The sequence below is a fragment of the Mirounga angustirostris genome, unplaced genomic scaffold (genome assembly GCF_029215605.1).
Source record: "Mirounga angustirostris isolate CCGP_5_RB_7025 unplaced genomic scaffold, mMirAng1.0.hap1 SCAF_3, whole genome shotgun sequence".
Lineage (NCBI taxonomy): Eukaryota > Metazoa > Chordata > Mammalia > Carnivora > Phocidae > Mirounga > Mirounga angustirostris.
The window spans coordinates 118548161-118571898 of record NW_026991711.1 but is presented as its reverse complement, the minus strand read 5'-3'; the positions used below and the strand labels follow the sequence as shown (position 1 = coordinate 118571898).

Genomic DNA, 23738 nt, shown 5'->3' with positions numbered 1-23738 from the left:
TTTTTTAAGTGAAAAAGAAAAGGCTGTAATTAGAAGTACAAAAAAAGAAATACGGGTGCCTGTGTGGCTCAGTTGGTTAAGCCTCCGACTCTTGCTTTCAGCTCAGGTCACGATCTCAGGGTCGTGAAATCAAGACCCCTGGGGTTGGGCTCTGCATGGGGTATGGAGCCTACTTAAGATTCTCTCTCCCTCCCTGTCCCTCTGCCCTCCCCATCTCCTACTCTTTCTCTCTCTCAAAAAAAAAAAGAAGTTAAAAAATATGAATAAAAAGATGCAAAACATGACAATATATACATAAAACATGGAAGGGAGAGTAAAGCAGAAGTTATTTTAGAATGTATTCAAACTGGGGCACCTGGGTAGCTCAGTAGGTTAAGCATCTGCCTTCAGCTCAGGTCATGATCCTGGGATCCAGGGATGGAGCCCCACATTGGGTTCCCTGCTCAGCGGGGTGGCTGCTTCTCCCTCTGCCTCTCCCCCCAGCTCGTGCTCTCTCTCTTGCTTGCTCTCTTTTTAAAAACCTTTTTAAAAATTTTTTTTAAATGTGTTCAAACTTAAGTGACCATCAACTTAATATAAAATGCTATATACTCAGAATGTCATATATTAACCTCATGGTAATCACAAACCCAAGACCTTTAATAGATACATGAAAAATAAAGAAAAAGGAAGCCAAGCATAGCACTCCAGAAAGTTATCATTCACAAGGAAAGAAAGAGAAGAAGAAAGGAACAGAAAACTACAAAAACAACCAGAAAACAATTAACAAAATGTCAATAAGTACATCTGTATCAATAATTACTTTAAATCTAAATGGTCTAAATACTCCAATCAAAAGATATAGGGTGGTGGACTGGATAAAAAGCAAGACCCATCTATAAGCTGCCTACAAGAGATTCACTTCAGACCCAAAGACAAAGTGTCTTTGGACACTTTGTCCAAAGACACACTGGAAAGTGTGAGGATGAGAAAAGATATTCCATGTGAATGGAAGTTAAAAAAAAAAAAAAAAAAGCCAGGTTAGCAGTACTTGTATTAGACAAATAGACTTTAGAACAAACACTGTAACAAGAGACAAAGAAGGGCATTACATATTGATAAAAGGATCAATCCACCAAGAGGATATAACAATTGTAAATATTTATGCATCCCAAATTGGAGCATCTAAATATAAAAAGCAAATATTAATAAGGAGAAATTGACAGTAAAACAATAATAGTAGGAAACATTACCTCTCCACTTATATCAGTGGATAGATCACCAGGCAGAAATCAATAAGGAAACCATGTCTTTGAGCAACACATTAGACCAGATGGACTTAACAGATTATCTATCTATCTATCTATCTATCTATCTATCTATCTATCTATCACATTCATCCCCAAAACAACAGAATACACATTCTTTTCAAGTTCACATGGAACACTCTTCAAAACAGATCACATGTTAGTCCAAAAAACATTTCTCAATAAATTTAAGAGGATTGAAATCATACCATGCATCTTTTCTGAGTACAATGATATGACTAGAAATCAGTCACACACCAAAAAAAAGTAGAAAAAACACAAACATGTGGAGACTAAACAACATGCTACTAAACAACCAATGGATTAATGAAGAACTCAAAGAGGAAATAAACAACAACATGAAGATAGATGAAAATGAAACACAGTCCAAAATCTTTGGGATACAGTGAAAACAGTTCTAAGAGGGAAATTTATAGCAATACAAGCTTACCTCAAGAAATAAGAAAAACCCAGGACACTTGGGTGGCTCAGTCAGCTAAACATCTGACTCTTGATCTCAGCTCAGTTCTTGATCTCAGGGTCGTGAGTTCAAGCCCTGCATTACTTAAAAAAAAAAAAATAGAAAAAAGAAAAACTCAAATAAACAATCCGATCTTACACCTAAAAGGAATGAGGGAAAAAAAAGAAAAAAAAAAACAAAATTCATGGTTAGTAGAAGAAAGGAAATCATAAAGATCAGAGCAGAAATAAATGAAATAGAGTAAAAATTAATAGAAGACATCAATAAAATGAAGAGCTGGTTCTTTGAAAGAATAAACAAAATTGATAGACCTTTACCCAGACTCATCAGGGAAAAAAAGAGAGAGGTCACAAATAAAAGCAGAAATGAAAGAGAAATAACAACCAACACTACAGAAATAAAAAAGATGGGGCACCTGGGTGACTCCTTCAGTTAAGCGTTTGCCTTCAACTCAGGTCATGATCCCAGAGTCCTGGGATTGAGCCCCACATCAGGCTTCCTGCTCATCAGGGAGCCTGCTTCTCCCTCTCTCTCTGCCCCTCTCCCTGCTTGTGCTCTCCCTCTCTCTCTCTCCCTCTCTCAAATAAATAAAATCTTTAAAAAAAAAATTAAAAGGGCGCCTGGGTGGCTCAGTTGGTTAAGCGACTGCCTTCGGCTCAGGTCATGATCCTGGAGTCCCTGGATCGAGTCCACATCGGGCTCCCTGCTCAGTGGGGAGTCTGCTTCTCCCTCTGACCCTCCCCCCTCTCATGTGCTCTCTCTCTCAGTCTCTCTCTCTCAAATAAATAAATAAAATCTTTAAAAAAAAATTAAAAAATATTATGAGAGACTAGTATGAAAAATTATATGCCAACAAATTGCACAACCTAGAAGCAGTGAATAAATTTTTAGAAACATAATCTTCCCAAACTGAATCAGAAAGAAATAGAAAATCTGAACAGACCAATTACTAGTAATTAAATTAAATTGGTAATCAACAAATTCTTGAAAAAAATGTCCAGGACCAACGGATTCACAGGTGAATTCTATCAAACATTTAAAGAAGAGTTAACACCTATTTTCTTCAAACGATTCCAAAAAATAGAAGAGGAAGGGAAGCTTCCAAATACATTCCATGAGACCAGCATTACCCTGATACCAAAGCCGGCAAAGACAATACAAAAAAAGAAAATTATAAGCCAATAACCCTGATGAACAAAGATGTAAAAATATCCAACAAAATGTTAACAAGCCATATTCAACAGTACACTAAAAGGATCATTCACCACAATCGAGTGGATTTTATTCTGAGGTTGCAAGGACGGTTTAGTATTCACAAATCAATGTGATATACTGCATTAACAAAATGAAGGATAAAAATCATATAATCATCTCAATAGATATAGAAAAAACATTTGTCAAAATTCAATATTTGTTCATGACAAAAATTCTCAATAAAGTGGGTTTAGAAGAAGCATACCTCAAAACAATAAAGGCCATTTATAACAAACCCACAGCGAATGTACGCAATGGTGAAAAACTGAGAGTTTTTCCCGTAGGGTCAGGAACAAGACAAGGATGTCCACTCTCACCACTTTTATTCAACACAGTACTTGAAGCACAGCAGTCGGACAACAAAAAGAAATAAAAGTCACCTAAATTGATAAGGAGAAGTTAAACTGTCACTATTTCAGATGACATAATAATACACATAGAAAGCCCTAAAGGCTCCACCAAAAAAAAAAAAAAAAAAACTATTAGCAGTGATAAATGAATTCAGTAAAGTTTTGCAAAATACAAAATTAATACCCAGAAATCTGTTGCATTTATATACACTAACAATGAATTAGCAGAAAGAGAAATTAAGAAAACAGTTCCATTTATAATTGTGTCAAAAGGAATAAAATACCTAGAAATAAACTTAACCAAGGAGGTGAAAGACATGTATTCTAAAAACTATACACATTGATGAAAGAAATTGAAGATGACACAAATGGAAATTAATCAAAAGAATTAATATCATTAAAATGTCCTTACTACCCAAAGTAATCTACAGATTCAACGCAAGCCCTATTAAAATACCAACAGCATTTTTCACAGAATTAGAACCAATAATACTAAAATTTGTATGGAACCACAAAAGACCCCAAATAACCAAAGCAATCTTGAGGAAGAGCAAAGCTGGAGGTATCACAACCCCAGATTTCAAGATATACTACAAACCTGTAACAGTCAAAATAGTATAGTACTGGCACAAAAGTAGATACATAGATCAAATGGAACAGAATAGAGAACCCAGAAATACACCCACACTTATATGGTCAATTAATCTATGACAAAGAAGGCAAGAGTATACACTGGGGAAAAGACAGTCTCCTCAACAAATGCTGTTGGGAAAACTGGACAGCTACATACAAAAGGATGAAACTGGACCACTTTCTTTCACTATACACAAAAGTAAACTCAAAATGGATTAAAGACCTAAACATGAGACCTGAAAGCATAAAACTCCTGGAAGAAAACATAGGCAATAATTTCTTTGATATCAACTTTAGGAACATTTTTTCTAGATATGTTTCCTCAGGCAAAGGAAACAAAAGCAAAAATAAACTACTGAGACTACACCAAAATAAAAATCTTTTGTATAGCAAAGGAAACCATCAACAAAATGCAAAGGCAAGCCACTGAATAAGAGAAGATATTTGCAAATGATATATCTGATAAGGGATTAGTATCCAAAATATATAAAGAACTTATACAACTCAACACCATAAAACCAAACAATCCAATTAAAAATTCCAAAGAAGACATGCAAATGGCTAACAGACACATGAAAAGATGCTCAACATCAATATTCATCAGGGAAATGCAAATCAAAACCACAGTGAGGTATTAACTTACACCTGTCAAAAAGGCTAGCATCAAAAAACAAGAAAGAACAAGTATTGACAATGATGTAGAGAAAAAGGAACTCTTCTACACTATGAACAAACAAACAAAAAGCAGAAACAGACCCATAAGTACAAAGAACAGGCTGATGGTTGCCAGAGGGGAGGGAGATAGAGGGATGGGCAGAATGGGTGAAGGGAAGTAAGAGATACAGGCTTCCAGTTATGGAATAGATGAGTCACAGCGATAAAAGGTACAGCATGGGGGGATGCAGTCAATTGTATTGTGTTGCGTGGTGACAGACGGTAGCTACAGCATAATGCATAGACTTATTGAATCACTATATTGTACACCTGAAACTAATGTAACATTGTGTATCAACTATACTGCAATCTTTTAAAAATGTAAAAAAAAAATCTGAAGCAAACAATACCAAATATTAATAAATATTAAACCTGAGTGACAAATTTTTTTTTACAAGTGAGCAAAAGGAAAATTTTGTGTTCTGTTGTTTTGTAAAAATGAGCACAAAGTTAGAAATCAGCATCAAAATCTCTAAGATCAAATGCTGGTATCTGGGTACTAATAGCACTCTAACCAATGCTTATTTCTGAATAAAAAATTGAAAGATCGTACTCACCTCTTTATCACAACGAAAATCTTTTTCTACTCCTTTCCTTTCTTGTTTCCTGTTTCCTGGACCCATATAATTTATTATTTCTTAAGTAGAATTACCAATTTACTTGAACTGAGTATGTCAAAGAGTAACTGAAATAAATAAAATACAATAAAAATGTTTTTATGCTGGAACCAAAGACCTACCAGAGCTGACTTTTAGTAAATGGTGCTTCTGTGGCCTGAGAGAGTTTCAAAGATGTTGTCTCTGCCCTCTGATAGTTGAAGAATGACCAGCAATGTTGTTGGCAGAGACTTAGATATGGTGAGTATGTTAAAATGTTCACGTGTGTGAATAATATATCAGCTGAAGTCCGAACTTAAACCAATATCCTTTAAAAGGAGAGAACTGCAACACATTAATAAGAGTTTGCACTTACTATAACAAAGTCCCCTCTTATCTAAACCAAAGTCTTTTAAGTTTATTACAGCAATCAGAGTAATGTGTTGGAATTTCACATGTGTATGTGTGCGTGAATAATGCGGGTCTTAACATTCCTTGGCCGAGTCCTATTCTTAGGTAGTTTTTCACAGAATGGCAGTTTTTACAAAAGCACAGCGTTTTCTCTTCAATGAAGAATCCCAAAAAGAATTCTAATCAATGCAGACCTAATATCCCTTCTTTATTTGCCATTAGCCTAAGTTCAGGCTTTAACCTCTATGTTTTACTTGCGTTTAAACCAATATGTAAACTGATATTGTCTCCCTGTCTATGGCACAGAATGGATCATTGCAAACTGCAAACTGGAGCATTAGGCTCCCTTTCTATGTCCTGCTTCTGTTTCCCACTTTCCTAGTTTCATTTCCTCATGCCTTTAAAAAGATGCAAATGGAATTAAAACCATTTAAGAAATGTCCTTCTGGGTGGTATTTCCTACTTAAGGTTTTTTTAGATCATAAATCTGCTTTCTCACAATGTTATTATAATCCTTAATGTATTAATTGTTCATAATAAAAGTGCATTTCTTATTTAAGAAGAGTGAAATTATGTGTGTGCTACTGTCAGAGGAAGTGCAATGTGCAAGTTAACCTGTTCATTTATCCCACGGGCACTGATCGAGTGCTTATTACGTCCCAGCAGTCTGGGACCTGAACCCTTATCCTCAGAAGTTCATGAAGCAGTAGAAGAAATAGACTCATAAATGAAACACTGTGGCATGTTGCACTGGCCATGCTAGAGATCTCTCTAACACAATATGTAAACCCTGATAAGGCACACGTAAGCCCTCATAGGACATGCTATTTGAACAGAATTGTAAAGGTTGCTTAACTAAACCCTCCTCCTGGCCATGATTTAGGGCCAGAGATCCACCCAGTTTCTAGACGACAGGAAGAACTCATCCGAATTCCAGTTCTAGTGGAAAACTGAGATGCCAAACCTTTAGAGAAGCAAGAACTCAGAATGGGGCAAAGGTGGTAACTCTGTATAACACTATTCAGCCATCCAAAAAAAATCATGTCCTCTAGCATCCATTCAACAAATGTTTACTGAGTTCTGACTACGTTTGCGGCAATGTTCTATGTGCTAGAAATACGGCATTGAACAAAAGAGATATATATAATTCTTCACCCTGATGGAACTTACATGAGAAGGAAAATAATATTAAAGATTTGGGAAAATATCATGTGAAAGAAGCTGCTTATAGAATAGTATATATGGTATAATCTTGACTTTATTATATAGGAAAAGACTAAAGAATTACTGTATGTTAGCTTTTGCTGCATAACAGACTACAAAACGTCTTGGTTTAGATAACAACCATTTATTTAGCTTGAGATTCAGTGGGTTTGTGCTCTGGCCTGGGCTTAGTGGTGGTTATTCTGCTGGTCATGATTGGGTCCACCTTTTAGGGGTCTGCGTTCAGGGGCTACTAACTAGGCAGCTCTGCTACTGGAGACTTGCTGAGTGTCGGCTGATGTGACAGGGGCAACTAGGCACATGTCCCTTATCATTCAGAAGGTTAGCATAGGCTGGGGCGCCTGGGTGGCTCAGTCAGTTAAGCGGCTGCCTTCGGCTCAGGTCATGAGCCCAGGGTCCTGGGATCGAGTCCCGCACCGGGCTCCCTGCTCAGTGGAGAGCCTGCTTCTCCCTCTCCCTCTGCCGGCCTCTCTGCCTACGTGTACTCTCTATCTCTCTCTGTCAAATAAATAAATACAATCTTTAAAAAAAAGAAGGTTAGCATAGGCTTATTTACAAGGTGGCAGTACCTTCTGAGGGCAGCAAGAGAGGGCAAGCACAATCATAAGCATTTTCCAAGTCTCTGTTTGTGATGCATTTGCTACTGTCCCATTGGCCAAGCCCCGAGTCAATGCCTACAGGGAGGTATGAACACATTTGGGGGCCTTGCTGTAACAGTTTACTATAGATATATACCAAAAAGCTCTAGCAAATGGGTAGAACCACAATCTACAAGAAGAAATCAGAGAGCTCTCTGCATAATATCTATAGTATAGTATATATCTATACTATAGCTATATACCAAAAGGGTGGTTGCCTGGGTAGTGGGATTACGGTTTATGGTTTCTTCTCTATTTCTCCTTAAATTTTTGAAATTTCTTTTGGTAGTCAGGAGAAGGAACTCAGAGGCCTATTATCAGAAGCTGAGGATGCCAGGCACTTGCAGCTTGGAGCTCAGTGACAGTGCCCAGCGCTTAGCACTGGGCACCACGTTTGGGTACCTAGAAGTACATCATACTCCACTTGGCCTGGCTGAACTGGGGAAGAGAGGCTTCAGCAAAGAGCTTCTTGGCTCAGAAACACAGTATATTATAATCCAGTCTGCATATATGAGAAATCAGAAGACTCAGTTTGGGGTGCAAGAACAAGCACAGGCAGGAGGAATAATGATAAAGGAAGCCCCCTTATGCAAATTTGAACCTCCTATTGGAGTGGGATGAACTCGGGAAGGAAAGAAGAGAATTCTAAGTCTCTCTGATAATTTTAGCATTAGTTATTAGAATATTAGATGCTGGTGGAAACTCAAACATCATTTTATTCAAACTCTTCATTACGTCAGAGTTCCAGAGAAGCGGCAGGTCTTGACAGGCTTCCTGACATCCTGTGACAGAGGTAGAACTAGAACCCAAGTCTCCTGAGAGCAAGTCTGGTGGTTTCTCCTTGTTGTACTGCTGTTCTGAAGACAGCTGGTCCATTTGTGAACAGTGGGATGGTGACTGGCTCTCTCTCTTCCCCTGCACCTTTCCTCCCACATACAACACACACACACACTAAGACTGTGTATTAAGATGATCCAAGTGTTACCATTAACAATGGCTACCATTGGCTACCATTTCTCATGCTGTGCCTTTAAGACTATACCTGGAGGTTATGAGATAAGATACACTAAGCAAGCAATTTTTAAAAGACTTACAGTTAATGAGCCCTTGAAAAATATAGGTTGGCTTGCCAAGTCAACACTGGTCTCAGGCCTGGGATTTTGCCAGGGGCAAATTATCTGCTACATCAATGGAACTCTCTTGGCTTTGCTTGACTTGAGCCTATTAGTATGCCCAAGGCCTTTACTTTGAAAGGAGCATTGAGAATAAAAGTTATTGTTGCTGCAATGGATGTTTTATTATTTATCAAGTCCAATGCCATTCCTTTTTATGATGGTCAGAACCAGATATTTTGTCATAAAGGAATATACACAATTACTTCACAAAAATGAACCTGGCTTATTGCATCTATCTAAATATATTTGGGTTAAGGACATGAGATGGAAGGAAACAAGAAAAAGAGGGAGAGATAGAAGAGCTACTGCTCATATGTACCACTGTTTACAGGATTCCAAGAAGGTGTTATGATTCGTGCCTCATGAAAACAGGTACATGAAGAAATCAGAGAGAGCTCTCTGCAAAATATTAGGATCTCCCTTTTCTACTATATACAGATGGAAGAATGAGTTAATTATTTCTGTGTGTCAAGCCAAAAATGACTCAGGCATAATGATTTGGTTTTTTAACTGGGTAACTTGGATTGTAATGTAATTTTCTCACTTTATCTATATTACCTCAGATGTGGATCTGAGGGTCTGCCTAATCCCACCACTTCCCTTCCCTTTTCACTGAGAGCTCACTCAGCTCTTATTTCTGCCATCATGGGTTGAGGCTAACAGGAAGCATATCATCTATGTGGTGACAAGCCTTTCAGAAAATGCCTTCTTGACTGTTGCCAACTATAAGTCCCAAAACCCTAAAATGTGAGGCCACCTGACTATTCTCCACAGCCCTTGGATTGCTCTGAGCTATCTTCGTCTCCAGTTCCATTTGCATTTTCCCATGCAGGTCACACTATGTGCATGATTTGCCTAAGTTTCTGACAAAGCTAACGAATCTTTGATAAATGAGCATCTATTCTAAATGTAAGGCATTTGCTTGAAATAGGTTTGACTCGCAACTCAATGTTGCATGGGATTTAAAAATCTCTAACCAACGCTCTGTTTTGTTATATAGGGCAGGCTTGAAAACAGATGAGGCTGCCGGGCACTAGGATCTCCTTGACCTTTGGGCCCCTGAGCCATATCTAAAGCTCTAGCAAATGGGTAGAACCACAATCTACAAGCTCTTGCTTTTCTATTCCACTCTCCTCTGAGTGGTCTTGGAGACACTAGAATCCAAATCCCAAGCGCAACAGCTTCTTTAGTATTATACCTGACCAGAATTGTTCTGGCACAAATGGACAGGTATTTCAGGGTTGAAATAATCAACTCTAGAGACACTCCTGAATCTATTCTATACATAAGTTATTAAAAAATAATTTGAATGATTTATTAACAGTTATTGAGTATCTATTCTGAGCCAGGTTTCTGGGATTATAGAGATAAGTAAATTAAGTCTTTCTCCTCAAGAAGTCCAAAACCGAACACGGGAGACACATCTATAAACATATTAGTTATAACACCTTGTCCTAAGTACAACAGTAAAATTGAGACACAGTAGTAACACAGAGGGGTAGTGATTAACTTTCTCTTGAGGCAGAAATGCTCAGGGAAGGCCTCTAATGTCTCATTCAGCAGTGCAGGCCTAGCAGCTTCTTCAAGGATCCCCGAGAATTACCTAAGGTACATGGAATTAAGGAATATCTGGGCTGAAAAGTATATATCTTTAAAGATTTTATTTATTTGAGAGAGAGAGAGTGAGAGCAGGAGGGAGAGGGAGAGCGGATCTGAAGCAGGCTCCCCACTGGGTACAGAGGCGAATGTGGGCTCGATCCCACCACTGAGCCAAAACCTGAGCCAAAACCAAGAGCTGGAGCCTTAACTGACTGAGCCACCCAGGCACCCTGGGCTGAAAATTACCTTTAGAAACTACACTTATCTTTCTACATTTAGCCAAGACTGCATTTATATACTATTCTCTGCAAAGAGGGAAGCAGACATCATTTGTGGAAACCTTTGTTCAAAAAACAGGAAAAAGAGTGGTGTTAAAGGTACTAAAATAGAAAAGTTTTTCCTTTCTTTGGTCTCTCTTTTGACTTGTGATGTTTTTTATTTGCTATTTAATGTTCTTCTAAGTAAAAACGTTTTCTTCATTATTAGCATGAATTTTATGACTTGTATTTTTTCAATGCCACCTTTAACCCTAAGAGCATTAACTCATACCCGGAATCACTGAAATGACACAGTTCTTATCTCATGGCTCCTACATGCATAAGCATTTGGTTCTTACCAAAATCCTAGAAAAGGTGCACCAAGTTAACTCAACTGTTTCTGTTTGACTTCATGATATGGGCACATTCGGCCAACATTCTACTGTGCCTTACTGTCCAGTAAGGAATTGCGGAAAGGAAAAGATCTCTGGGCTGCCTTATCTTCCCCCCTCCTTCTGTGTCGTCACAGTGTAAGTGGCTGGCTAAGACAGGGAAGTAATACGAATGCAAGTGCGAGAGGATGTGCTAGGGTTCCTTGGTTTTCGTGTTAGAACGCCATCACCTTCTTTCTGCATTTGAAACAAACTGTGGTTCGAACGGAAGGCGTGGCCTCTTGCGGCTGTCAAGCCCGCCGCTTACTAGTCCTGGATGTAACACCTTCTGCTTGCTCTGAGTCTCACTGTGGGTCCGCCAGAATGCTGTGCTCCCTGGGCAGTGGGAGTGCCATATGCAAACGCAGGGCGAAGGAACAGTGGATACATGTGTTGTGCATGTCTCCTCCGCTCGCGGGCGTGCCCCACTGTCCCACGGGACATTGCTTACGAGACACAATTTCAAAGACAAAATCATTAAGACTTTCATGATACCAGCAGAATATCAAACCAAGAGCACAGCTCTGTCTAGAAAAAAAGGCTAAAGCTGTACCCTGGCTCGAAATAGACATGTTGAATGACCGCACATCAGGTTTATGATTTGCCACCGGTGCAGCTTCTGGATAAAATTCTATGTTTAACCACTGTGATATATTCCTGCTCGAGGTTCACAATCATTCCTCAACAATACTACAATGTTACTGCAATCATAATTTACACCAGAATATTGTGTTCTGCGCAGACAAGGGCAACTTAGCTTGGTCTTCTTCACCTTAAGGTTCAAAATCTAACATAAGCCACAATGACGGGAATAGATTTGTATAAAGCACACAAGACAATAGTTTAGTACTGAATACAATCTCTCAATAAATTACTTACCAATGTAGCGTCAGAGGAATGAGTTTTCCAATTGTACAATAAAGAACAAATCATTAAGGGGCGCCTGGGTGGCACAGTCGTTAAGCGTCTGCCTTCGGCTCAGGTCATGATCCCAGCGTCCTGGGATCAAGCCCCGCATCAGGCTCCCCGCTCACCGGAGAGCCTGCTTTTCCCTCTCCCTCTGCCCCTGCTTGTATTCCTTCTCTCACTGTCTCTCTCTGTCAAATAAATTAATAAAACCTTTTTAAAAAAAAAAAAGCTTCTAAAAAAAACCGAGTCATTAAGATGGCATATTTAGGGGTCAAAACACATATCCTCTTGATATAACAAAGGGTTATTCATAAAATTGCAGCAGCAGAGTTGTTACTAAGTTTTCTGTTTGAAATGCTTTACCATTCATTTTTTTGGTTTTTGGGTTTGCTTGGTTTTTTTGTTCGTTTGTTTCTTTTAAAATAGATTTTATTTGAAAGAGTAGTTTTAGGTTCACAGCAGAATGAGCAGAAAGTACAGAGTTCCCATGAAACTCCTGCCTTTGCAACCTTATTCTTTAATTATTTTTCACAGCATCTTTAGAAAACAATTGAGCCTCTTAATTACTCTAATACTTTTGGGGAAACTATGGCACAGAATTTTACTGCTTTAGACCAGAGCTATCTTAAAGATCGAGTTGGTGTTTCCTAAGCTTCAGCCACCTGAGTTCCATCTCACAGATTTGGTGATATTCATATGTTATGCCTCGTTTATCAGTGTAGTGGTTTTTTTTAAACTGACTCACCTGTTGGGGCACCTTGGTGGCCTAGTTGGTTAAGCGTTCGACTCTTGGTTTTGGCTCAGGTCACGATCTCAGGGTCATGGGATGAAGCCCCACGTCGGGCTCCGCGCTCAGCAGGAATCCTGCTTCGGATTGTCTTTCTCTCTCCCTCTGCCCCTCCCCCTGCTCATGCTCTCCCTCTTATTTACTTATTTGAGAGAAAGAGAGAGAGAGAGAGCACAGAGGAAGAAGGAGAAGCAGACTCCCTGCTGAGCAGAGAGCCCCACTCGGGGCTCGATCCCAGGACTCTGAGATCATGACCTGAGCCGAAGGCAGCTGCTTAACCAACTGAGCCACCCAAGCACCCAAATAAATCTTTTTAAAAAATAAACTGACTCACCTATTTTACTAAAATGCCTTAATTTTATTTATTTATTTTTGTTAAGATTTTTTTTTAAGTAATCTCTGCACCCAACATGGGGCTTGAACTCACAGTCCCAAGATCAAGAGCTGCAGGCCCTACCAACTGAGCCAGCCAGACACCGCTTAAATGCGTTAATTTTAAATAGAAACTTCCTCTATTCCATAATTAGGATGGCAATTGTAAAAACTGAGGCAGAACTATTACAATTACAGATAAGTTTGTACATGTGTACCACCTCAATTCAATTCACAGAACTATGCCGTCACAGTTTGGGAATAATGATTGGGTTCAGTATTCTTAGCAGTTTTTCTGCTACAAAACTAATGATAGGTGGTTTTCACAACAAGGCACTTTCCCATGGTTATATGTAACAATTTTAAATAAAGGCTTTGACATATATCAGGCAGAACATGGGGTTGGCCCAATCTCTACATCCACTACACGTCATTTTGCCTCATTTCTCCCACTGATTGTGACACTTCATTTATAGGCAGAGCAACTGAAGCTAGGGAAATCAGGGATCTGCCCAGGTTACACAGCCTGAAAGAAAGCCAGGACCCCCTTCCCACCCTCCTATCCCAGAACTCTTTGTGGTTTACCACAGGAACTTTCCAACACGAAAACTGAGATAATCAAACAATAGGTTCATGGACATTAAAGAAAGCAGGAGATTAAAACACAAAGTTGTGTTCTCTTGCAAATGAGCACCAATATGCAAAAACTGAGCAGTGCCTCCTCAAATGTCTACCCCTATGGATGGCAAGAATGTAGACCGGGGTTTCCCCAAGTCTGGGACATATGCATAAGACAATTTGGGGGAGTACCAAATATAATTTTACAAAGCATAGACAGCCATTGTGAGGAATTCACTCCCTTTTAAATTCTATTTTAATCATTCTGACATCAGGGGATAAATCTCTCTCCTCTTGTTAAAAAACTTATTCTAACACTTGTTAATCTACTTTTTTTTTTTTTAAACAATGAGAGAACAGGCATCACATTTAAGGCATTTATCAGGTATTTATCAAGATGGTACTTAATTAATGAACTCTTTTCAGTTATATGTATGTGTTTTAGTCTGATCAGGCTGCTATAACAAAATACCATAGACAGGATGGCTTAAACAACAGGCATTAATTTCTCACAGTCCTGGAGGCTGGAAAGTCCGAAATGAAGGTGCTGGCAGATTCAGTTCAGGGCCTTCTTCCTAGCTTGCAGAAAGTTCCCTTCTAGATGATTCCTCGTATGGGAGGGTCGGAGAGAGAGAGAGCAAGTGGGAGCGCTCTAGTGAGCAAGAGAGTAGTAGCTCTGGTTTATTCCTTTTCTTCTAAGAACACTAGTCCCATAATAGGGGCTCCACTTTCATGACCTAATCTAAATCCAATTACCTCCCAAAGGCCCCACCTCCAAGGATCATCACAATGGGGCTTAGAACTTCAACAAATGAATTTGGGGGGGGGGGGGGGACACAAGCATTCTGTCCATAACAATATGTTTTATGGTTACTTTCTAGTTATGACAGGTGATTCGAAAAGTTCTATTTATGGTAGGCATACATAATTAATCACTTAAATAATCTTATTTAAATAAAAAAGTGACATGATTTAAAGAAACTCTGAAATAAGTAATAGCTCTGGTGGCATCTAAATATGTCAAAAATGTGAAAATTGCAAGGGAATGGCTGAGGTTTGAGAACCACCGGCAAAAGGAAACAGAATGAATATTGGTTTCTGCTGTGTGTTGAGTAGTTTCCCAAACATTAGGTGTTTGTGATGAAGATGGGAAATTTTGACAATTAAAACCCAAACTAACCATAGGCACTTTTTCTTTCTGGAAAATTTTTCACTGGGGGAAGTATCATAATTCACATTAGTGGGGAAATAAATCACTATGTCGCTCATTTCTATGAGCAGGCTGGTGAAAGAGAGAAGAAAATGAAAAGAAGGTCATTTCAATCCTCCTGGCAAGGTTCCTGTGCTTCTAGAGAGAGGGACAGGAAGCAAATGGACCGCTGTTGGGCAGAGCATGTTGGTGGCTCTGGGTATGGAACAGTGGAGTGGAGAAAGAACCAACTCTGGGAAGAAAGATTCATTGCTCTCCCACTAATGAGAGGATCCTGATGGTAGGAAACCCCAAAAATGGGCAGGGAGGAGGAAAAAGATGTGGCTGCCTCTTTCCATCACCTCCAACTTTAGTATTGTTTACTACATACAAACACTTGATTATTTTGCTATTGTTTATCAAGGTGGAAGGTAATTGTGCGAGCAGGGGAGGGAGAGGTTAGACAATGATTGAAGAGTGCCTGTCATCTCCTATTTCTGTATTTATTTTACAACAAAGGCATTCATCGCCTATAAGGGGAAAAGTGCAAGTGCCAGGCACTGGGGACGGCAGGGGGCAAAGAGACATAGTTCTGACATCAGAGAATTTGCAGCCAAGTGGTGTAATGGCCGTAAAAAAAGATACAGACATAAATGAATGCCATGAAAAACCAAAAGGAAGGAACCGTGTGCTGTGAGACAGGAGGAAGAGGATTTAATCAAGTACTGCCTCTTGCCACTGCAAATCCATCCGGTCTCACTTCTATTCCAGTGACTGCTGTGGTAATTATCTCCAGAGCAGGCTTCAGCCAGTTCCCTGCAAGTGCAATCCCCTGGCACCTCTACCAGGCCCAGGCCCAGGTTGCGGTGTCTGGGCTCCTGCCCTGGAGCTTCTCTTGGCTTCATGGTGTGGTATGACTTCGAGAATCCACTGAACACTCACACATGTGCACCCGGGACCATGGGAGAATTAATGCCATGTGGGGAGCCACCGAGTAAACGCTTCCCTCGTTCTGAAGTCTGGTGGCAGGAAGCATTTGAGACGCATTTCAAAGGGTTCTCAGAAAGTCCTGTGAGAGTGGGCACCCAGTCATTTATAGCAATGGTCAACTCAGTAGTGTGTCCTTGTATTGTCTCCCCCTGATTTCATGATTCACTCCCCCACCCCAGCGAGGTGCTGCACTGACTGGCTCATCCAGGCAAGAGCCAATTGTTAAACCTCAGGAATTTTGCCGGTTGGTGGTAAACACAGGCATTATTTAAAATTAAATTATACAAACTTAAAATTTAATTATGTTTTAAAACAAAGGTAATAAATATTCAAGATTCCTAATTATTTTACTCCATCTTATTATTATCTGTGTCTTGAGGTTATTGACATTTATTATCGTATCTGTTTGGTGGAAATACTATGTAATGCTGTGTAACATTGCATCTATTCCCAAGTGCACATTCAGTGACATCATGTTAGTAGCTCGATATTAGCCACAGCGGAAGTATCTATATCACAGAAACAGGCAAATGCTACAAATTAGGATTTGATTGTTTTGTTGATTGTCTAGACTTCGGGAAATGATGGAGAAAATATTAATAATGTAAATTAAACTTAGAAGTGTGTCATGTCTCTAGCAATGACATTGTGAATGGCACATAAAACTGTGTTCTAAACTTTTTAAAGATTTTATTTATTTATTCATGAGAGACACACAGAGAGAGAGGCAGAGGCAGAGGGAGAAGCAGGCTCCCCAAGGAGCAGGGAGCCTGATGCGGGAACTCGATTCCAGGACCCTGGGATCATGACCTGAGCCAAAGGCAGACGCCTAACCATCTGAGCCACCCAGGCGCCCTGTGTTCTAAACTATTATTCTATTCGGCAAAAAAGTCATTCACATAATTTATGAATGAATGAAACTGACACACACCTTCCCAGTTTCCCTTTCATTTTACTTATTAGTATAAATAAACAACATTCATATTGCAACTGTACTTTCTTGTCAATCACAAACATAGGTTGCTTATGGATATAAAACTTCAGCAAAAATCAGTGAAAATATTCTGTGAAAATCAATAAGCTATATGGAATTTACCAGAAAGAGCACTGTACATTTTATTATAATTTGGAAATTTTGTCCTATACAATAGTCCTCCCTTATCTGCAGGGGCTATGCTCCAAGACTCCCACTGGATGCGGAAACTGCAGATATTACTGAACTCTACATATACTGTTTTTTCCTATACATATATACCTATGATAAAGTTTAATTTATAAATTAGGCAGAGTAAGAGAGTAAACAACAATAATAAAATAGAACAATTATAACAATATACTGTCATAAAAGTTATGAGACTGTGGTCTCTCTCAAGCTATCTTATTGTACTGTACTCATCCTTCTTCTTGTGATGATGGGAGACAATAAAATGTCCACGTGATGAGAGGAAGTGAGGTGAATGACATGGGCACTGTGATGGACCATTAGGCTACTACCAACCCTCTGACAATAAGTCAGAAAGAGGATTGTTTACTTCCATCCATGGTTGACTGCAGGTAACTGAAACTGTGGAAAGTAAAACCACAGATAAGGGGGGATTGCTGTACATTATTTATGTCCATAAAAATGTGTAATAAACTTTTGCACATGTATGTATGCACACATACGTTTTTTCTGGAGAGCTGATTGTTAAACATTCATCAGTACTCCATTGCTCCTTATTCATATAAAAGTCTTTATCCGAGACTGTGCTTTGGTTGGGGGAGATCCAAGGATAAGAATGTGGACTTGGAGCTCAATCAACTCACCAATTAGATGGCAACAAGCACCCTGCTGCTGGTAGTGTGTTGACAAACTGACAGGCAGGAGCATCACAGTTACTAAGACTATGACTTTTGGCAATTGGGATGACATGCAGATGGAAGATGACCCACTGGCTCATGTGGTAGGCTTAACACTGGACCAACATGAGGTATGGTAATTATAAGGATCGTGGAACTTGTGGATCTTGGTTCTACCCACTTGCTAGAGCTTTAGTTCTGGCTGAGAGGCCCAAAGGTATAGGAGATCCCAGGAATCAGCAGACTCATCTGTTCAAGATTGCACTATATTAAAAATAGAGTATTGTTTAGAGACCTTTAAACCTCATATAGCATTGAGCTGCCGGCCAAACCTCTTTCAACCAATGCCCCACAGGAACCAATGGATAGATGGCCAAATGCATTTCATAACATTCCCAGAAAGTCCAGGGTGCTCAAGCAACCAGCTTCCCATAGCTGTGGTCAATTCAGTAATGTATCCTTGTGTTGGCTCACCCTTCCTCTCTCTCTCACTCCCCTGTTCTCACTCCTGCTATACACTTAGACAATAGCCTTTGTCTCTGGCTCTGCTTTGGGGAAAACTTGAGTTAAATGAGACATGGGTCTTACTTAGATGGGAACTAGAGACATGTCAACAAAACCCTGAAAGGTCAGGTGAGGGAGCCTGAGGGAGTAAAGGGGCATCCACATGAAGCCAATAGCTTGTTTGAAAGTCCTGCAGTGGGAAGGAGCTTGATCTGGTGCAGGTATGGAAAGAAGACCAGTGAGGTTAGAGTAGAGAAAGCAATTGGAGAGAATGCATGAGATGAAGCTGGAGAATGGGCAGGACCTTGTGTTTATTCCTCACTAGAGGTTTCTTTGTCACTAGAAAAACATTGTTACCTCAGTCCAATGAGCTACCACATTTTTTCTCCTTTATTCCTATTTGCAATGTCTTCAAAATTAGGGTTGCAGTAAGAGCAAAACAGAGAAATTGAAGGAATCCTAGCTTGTATTTTGGCACTGCCATTGACTTAATGTGTTACTTGGGGCAAATTGCAAAATCTCTGCTTTAAAGGGTATGGAGACAATAAATATCTATGTATGTATAATGCTCTATGTAAAATACATGGTATTATTATTATCATCACAAGCTATAAAGCATGGGAGGTCACGGACATAGTCCATGTTTTATAGGTAAATGAGGTAAAACCTGGAAGCATTTTCAAGGGCAAAAAGGGAACATGGCTGTTCCACAAAATCCCACCTTTGCTCACAGCAAAATCACAGAATTAACTATGGGATTTGGATACAGCCATTCGTGATTAAGCATCTTCTCAGAGTTGAAGCAATCCAGCCAAAGCCTCAGGAAGGGAAAGTCTTTTTGACTTTTTCATATGGATAAAGCCAAAACATGTAACAGAACAAGAATTTTCCCCAAGGAATTAAATTATCTGATTGTTGTCAATATCAGAGGTGGGATAAGGAAAAAAAAAAAGAATCAACATTTCTAATGATACTTTTTTTTTTTTTTAAGATTTTATTTATTTGACAGAGAGAGACACAGTGAGAGAAGGAACACAAGCAGAGGGAGTGGGTAAGGGAGAAGCAGGCTTCCCGCCGAGCAGGGAGCCCGATGCGGGGCTCGATCCCAGGACCCCGGGATCATGACCTGAGCCGAAGGCAGACGCTTAACGACTGAGCCACCCAGGCGCCCTAATGATACTCTTTTTAAAGCAGTTTCTACCTACACAATAAGTGTTAAGCAACCAGTAATTATGGCCTTCAGCATGTATACCATAGTGGTATCACTTTATTTTTTAAAAGCCTGCTTTTATGGCTCATATTTCAATAGTAGAAATTCATGTGGCCTGAAATATGATGCCAACAATTACTACCAGGAAGAAGGTCTGTTTTGGAAGATATTTCATATGCATTGGGTTATGTAATACAATAGGCTCAGTTCTGTTCCAAGTCTTTGATCCCTTCCCCAGTAAGCACAGATTATTAAAAAAGACTTTTTGAATGTGCTCATTTAGACAGACCTCTACTTCTGAGCAAGTGCTCACCTGTGATGAACAGTTTTATTTGTCATGATTAACACTGATCAGTGTCTATCACATGCCTGTAAACCAGAGCAGAAGCCTGGAAAGAGAGAATCTGGAGATTTATGTAAAGGTTCTCAAAGCATAATGCTTTTACATTTTTCCTTTTGGGTAAGACAAATAATCAAAATTCTCTCATAGTCCTATAATCCACCAGACAGCACAGGATTGTTTTTGTTTTCTCTTGAGTTTTCAGCAGTTTGACCCTACCACATCTTAGTATGGATGTCCTGGAATTTATCCTGTTTGGAATTCACTAAGATTCTTGAATCTGTAGGTTTTTATCTTTTGCTAAATTTGGGATGTTTTCAACCCCTATTTCTTTGGGTACTTTTTCAGCCCATCCTGTTTCTCTTCTCCCTCTGAGATACCAATGACATGAATGTTAGATCCTCTGTTATAATCCTATAGGTTCCTAAAGCTCCTTTTATTTCAGTCTATTCTCTCTCTGTTGTTCAGTTTGGGTGACATCTACTATTCTATATTCAGGTTTCTTTTTTTTTTTTTATTGAAGATTTTTATTTATTTATTTGACAGAGAGAGAGATAGCGAGAGCAGGAACACAAGCAGGGGGAGTGGGAGAGGGAAAAGCAGGCTTCCTGCCGAGCAGGGAGCCCGATGTGGGACTCGATCCCAGGACCCTGGGATCATGACCTGAGCCGAAGCAGACGCTTAACGACTGAGCCACCCAGGCGCCCTATATTCAGGTTTCTTGATTCCTCTGTCCCCTCTAGCTTGCTGTCGAGTTCCTCCACGGGCATTTTGATTCGGTTTATTGTATTTTTTAGTTCTAAATTTTCCATGTGGTTCTGCCTTCTATCTTCTATTTCTTTGCTGAGCCTCTCTAATTCTTCAGAAAGATGCTACGTTTTCATTTGTTTCAATTGCTCATTGAAGTGTCTTCACAATGCATACTTTAAACTCCTTGCCAGGTAATTCTAACATCTCAATTTCATCTCAAAGTTGGCAACTACTGAGGTGGTGTTTTTTTCATTCAATTTGAGATCTTCCTGGTTCTTGATATGACAAGTGATTTTCCATTGAAATATGAATATTTGGGGTACCAGGAGACCCTGGATCTTATTTAAATATTCTGTTTCAGATGACTTCCTCTGACACTAATCCAGCAGGGGAAGGTAAGAGGGTAATGCCTCATTACCAGCAGATGAAGGTAGAAGTCCAGGTACCACACTCGGTTTTATGACTGCTTGGTGGGGTAGTAGTTTCAGCTCTCCACTGTGGCCTCTACTGACACCAAGGAGGTACCCCATTAGCACCTGGGCTATGGTGAAAGTCCTAACTTTTCCCTAGACTTCCTCTGGATGTCACTCTAGTGAAGAGGGAGAGGGTATCTTGTTACTGTGAGGAAGTCAGACTCCCTAAGGGGTCTCCACTGATATTGCCAAGGAAGAGAGGACCTCCTTACTACCCAGCAGAGATGAAAGTCCCAGCTCCATATTTGGCCTTCTGACACCCCACCTTAGCAAGGGCATTGGCTATTTCACTACAGCCTGGCAAGAGTAAAGTTAGGTTTCCCACACAGTCTTCCTTTCCTTGGCATGGGCAGGGTAGACCCTACTGTGGTGTTTGGGCAATAGAGCAGTTATCATGTAAATTTTTTTTTTTTTTTTTTGTCTTGCCAGGTATCCCTCTCCTGTTCTTTGGTTAGATCAGGCCTTTCTTGAGGCTTTTTTTTTTTTTTTTTTTGGTCTGCCCCTATTGGCATTTCTGGGTTACAACCTTCTTCAGCATCCAATGGGGTATATGTAGGAAAAAACAAACAACCGAGGGAATTCACCACCTTATCAGGTCCAAGATTCCTAGCCAGTCTGTTTTCCCTCTACCTTTCAGAGTGTTATTATGTTTGTTTTATATGTAATGTCCAGAGGTTTTAGCTGCACTTAGTGAAAGGAATAGGAAAAAGTATGTTGACTCCATCTCTCTGAACTAGATGGACTTTTTAAGAAACTGTCAAACTGTTTTCCAATGTGGTGGGTAAGAGTTCCTATCAGTAGTGTCTGAGAGTTTCCAGTCACTCTAAAACCTCACAACACTTGGTATGATCGACTTTTTAATTTTTGCCATTCTAAAAAGAATGTAGTGGTATGTCATTGTGGTTTTAATTTATGTTACCCTAGTGAAAAATTATGTTGGGCATCTTTTATCATCCACGTATTTCTCATCCACATATTTTCTCTGATGAAGTATCTGTTCACACCTTTAAGTCACTTAAAAAATTGAGTTTTCTTACTATTGAACTTTGAGATACTCTTTTTTTTTAAGATTTTATTTATTTATTTGACAGAGAGAGAGAGATAGCAAGAGCAGGAATACAAGCAGGGGGAGTGGGAGAGGGAGAAGCAGGCTTCCTGTCAAGCAGGGAGTCTGATGTGGGGCTCGATCCAAGGTCCCCGGGATCATGACCTGAGCCGAAGGCAGATGCTTAACGACTGAGCCACCCAGGCACCCCTGAACTTTGAGATACTCTTATACATTCTGGATTTTAGTCTTTTCAGATTTCTGATTTGTGAATATTTTCTAGCAGCCTGTGGCTTATCTTTTAATTTTCTCAGCAGTGTCTTTCAAAGAGCAGAAATTCTTAATTCTGATGAAATCTCATTCATCATATTTTCCTTTTGGTGTTGTATGTAGGAAGCCTTTGCCTAACTCAAGATCACAAAGATTTTCTTCCATGTGTTTCTCTAGAAATTTCATTTTTAGGTTGTTACACTTAGGCCTATGGTCCTTTTCAAATATATTTTTGTATGTGGTGTGAAGTACGGATTAAAGTAGATTGTTTGGGGGCGCCTGGATGGCTCAGTCAGTTAAGAGTCCAACTCTTGATTTTGGCTCAGATCATGATCTCAGGGTTGTGAGATCGAGGTCCACATCAGGCTCCATGCCGGAAGTGAAGCCTGCTTGGGGGTCTCTCTCTCCTTCTCCTTCTCCCTCTGCCCCTTCTCTCTCTCTTTCCCTAAATACATATATACATACATACATACATAATAAAATAAAGTAGATTGTTTGCATATGGGTTTCCAGTTATCCCAGAACTCCATTTGTTGAAAAGACTTGTTTCTCCTTTGAACTACCTTTGCATCTTTGTCAAAGGTCAATTGACTATGTATGTCAGCCTATTTCTGTATTCTATACTCTGTTTCATTGATCTATTCAAATATCTTTATGTCAATACCATGTTGTCTTGCAATTGGGTATTATAAGTCCTCTGAGTTTGTTGCTATTTTACCAAGTTCTTGTGGGGGAGGGAGGTTGCTATTCTTGGTCTTTTATATTTCTTTTTGAATTTTAGAATCAACTTGTCAATTTCTTCAAAAAATTCTGATATTTTGATTGAGATTGCCTCAAATCTATAGATCAAACTGGGGAGAACTGAGATCTTTATTTTTTCAATTTCTTTTATTTATTTGAGAGAGAGATAGAGAATGAGAAAGAGGGAAAAGCAGACTCCCCACTGAGCAGGGAGCCTGATGCAGGGCTCGATTCCAGGACCCTGAGATCATGACCAGAGCCAAAGGCAAACGCTTAACCGACTGAGCCACCCAGGTGCTCCGAGAATTGATATCTTTAAAATATTGACTATTTAATATATGAGAGTAGTATATCTCTCCATTTACCATCTTTGCTAATTTCTCTCAGCAATGTTCTATAAGTTGCACATCTTTGTCAGATTTATCCTTCTGTATTTTATATTTTGATATCATTATAAGCAATTTTTTAATTTCAATTTCTGATTTTTTTATTGCTAGTATATAGAAATATAATTGATTTTTATATATTGATTTCACATCCTACAATCTTGCTAAAGTCATTTATTAATTCTAGTAGTTTTTTTTTTTTGTAGGTTCCATCAGATTTTTGACATAGAGGTTCATGGCATCTGTGAATATTTTTACTTCTTCCT

At 39.4% G+C, this 23738-nt stretch overlaps 1 long non-coding RNA gene across 1 annotated transcript in view; it reads right to left on the bottom strand.

The window, feature by feature from the left end:
* Positions 1 to 1831: 1831 nt before the first annotated feature.
* Positions 1832 to 23738, bottom strand: part of LOC135363770 (uncharacterized) — a 73377-nt gene continuing 51470 nt past the window's right edge. The window contains exon 3 of the long non-coding RNA XR_010409830.1: positions 1832 to 1850. This is a non-coding gene — a long non-coding RNA (uncharacterized LOC135363770). The remainder of the gene's footprint in view (positions 1851 to 23738) is intronic.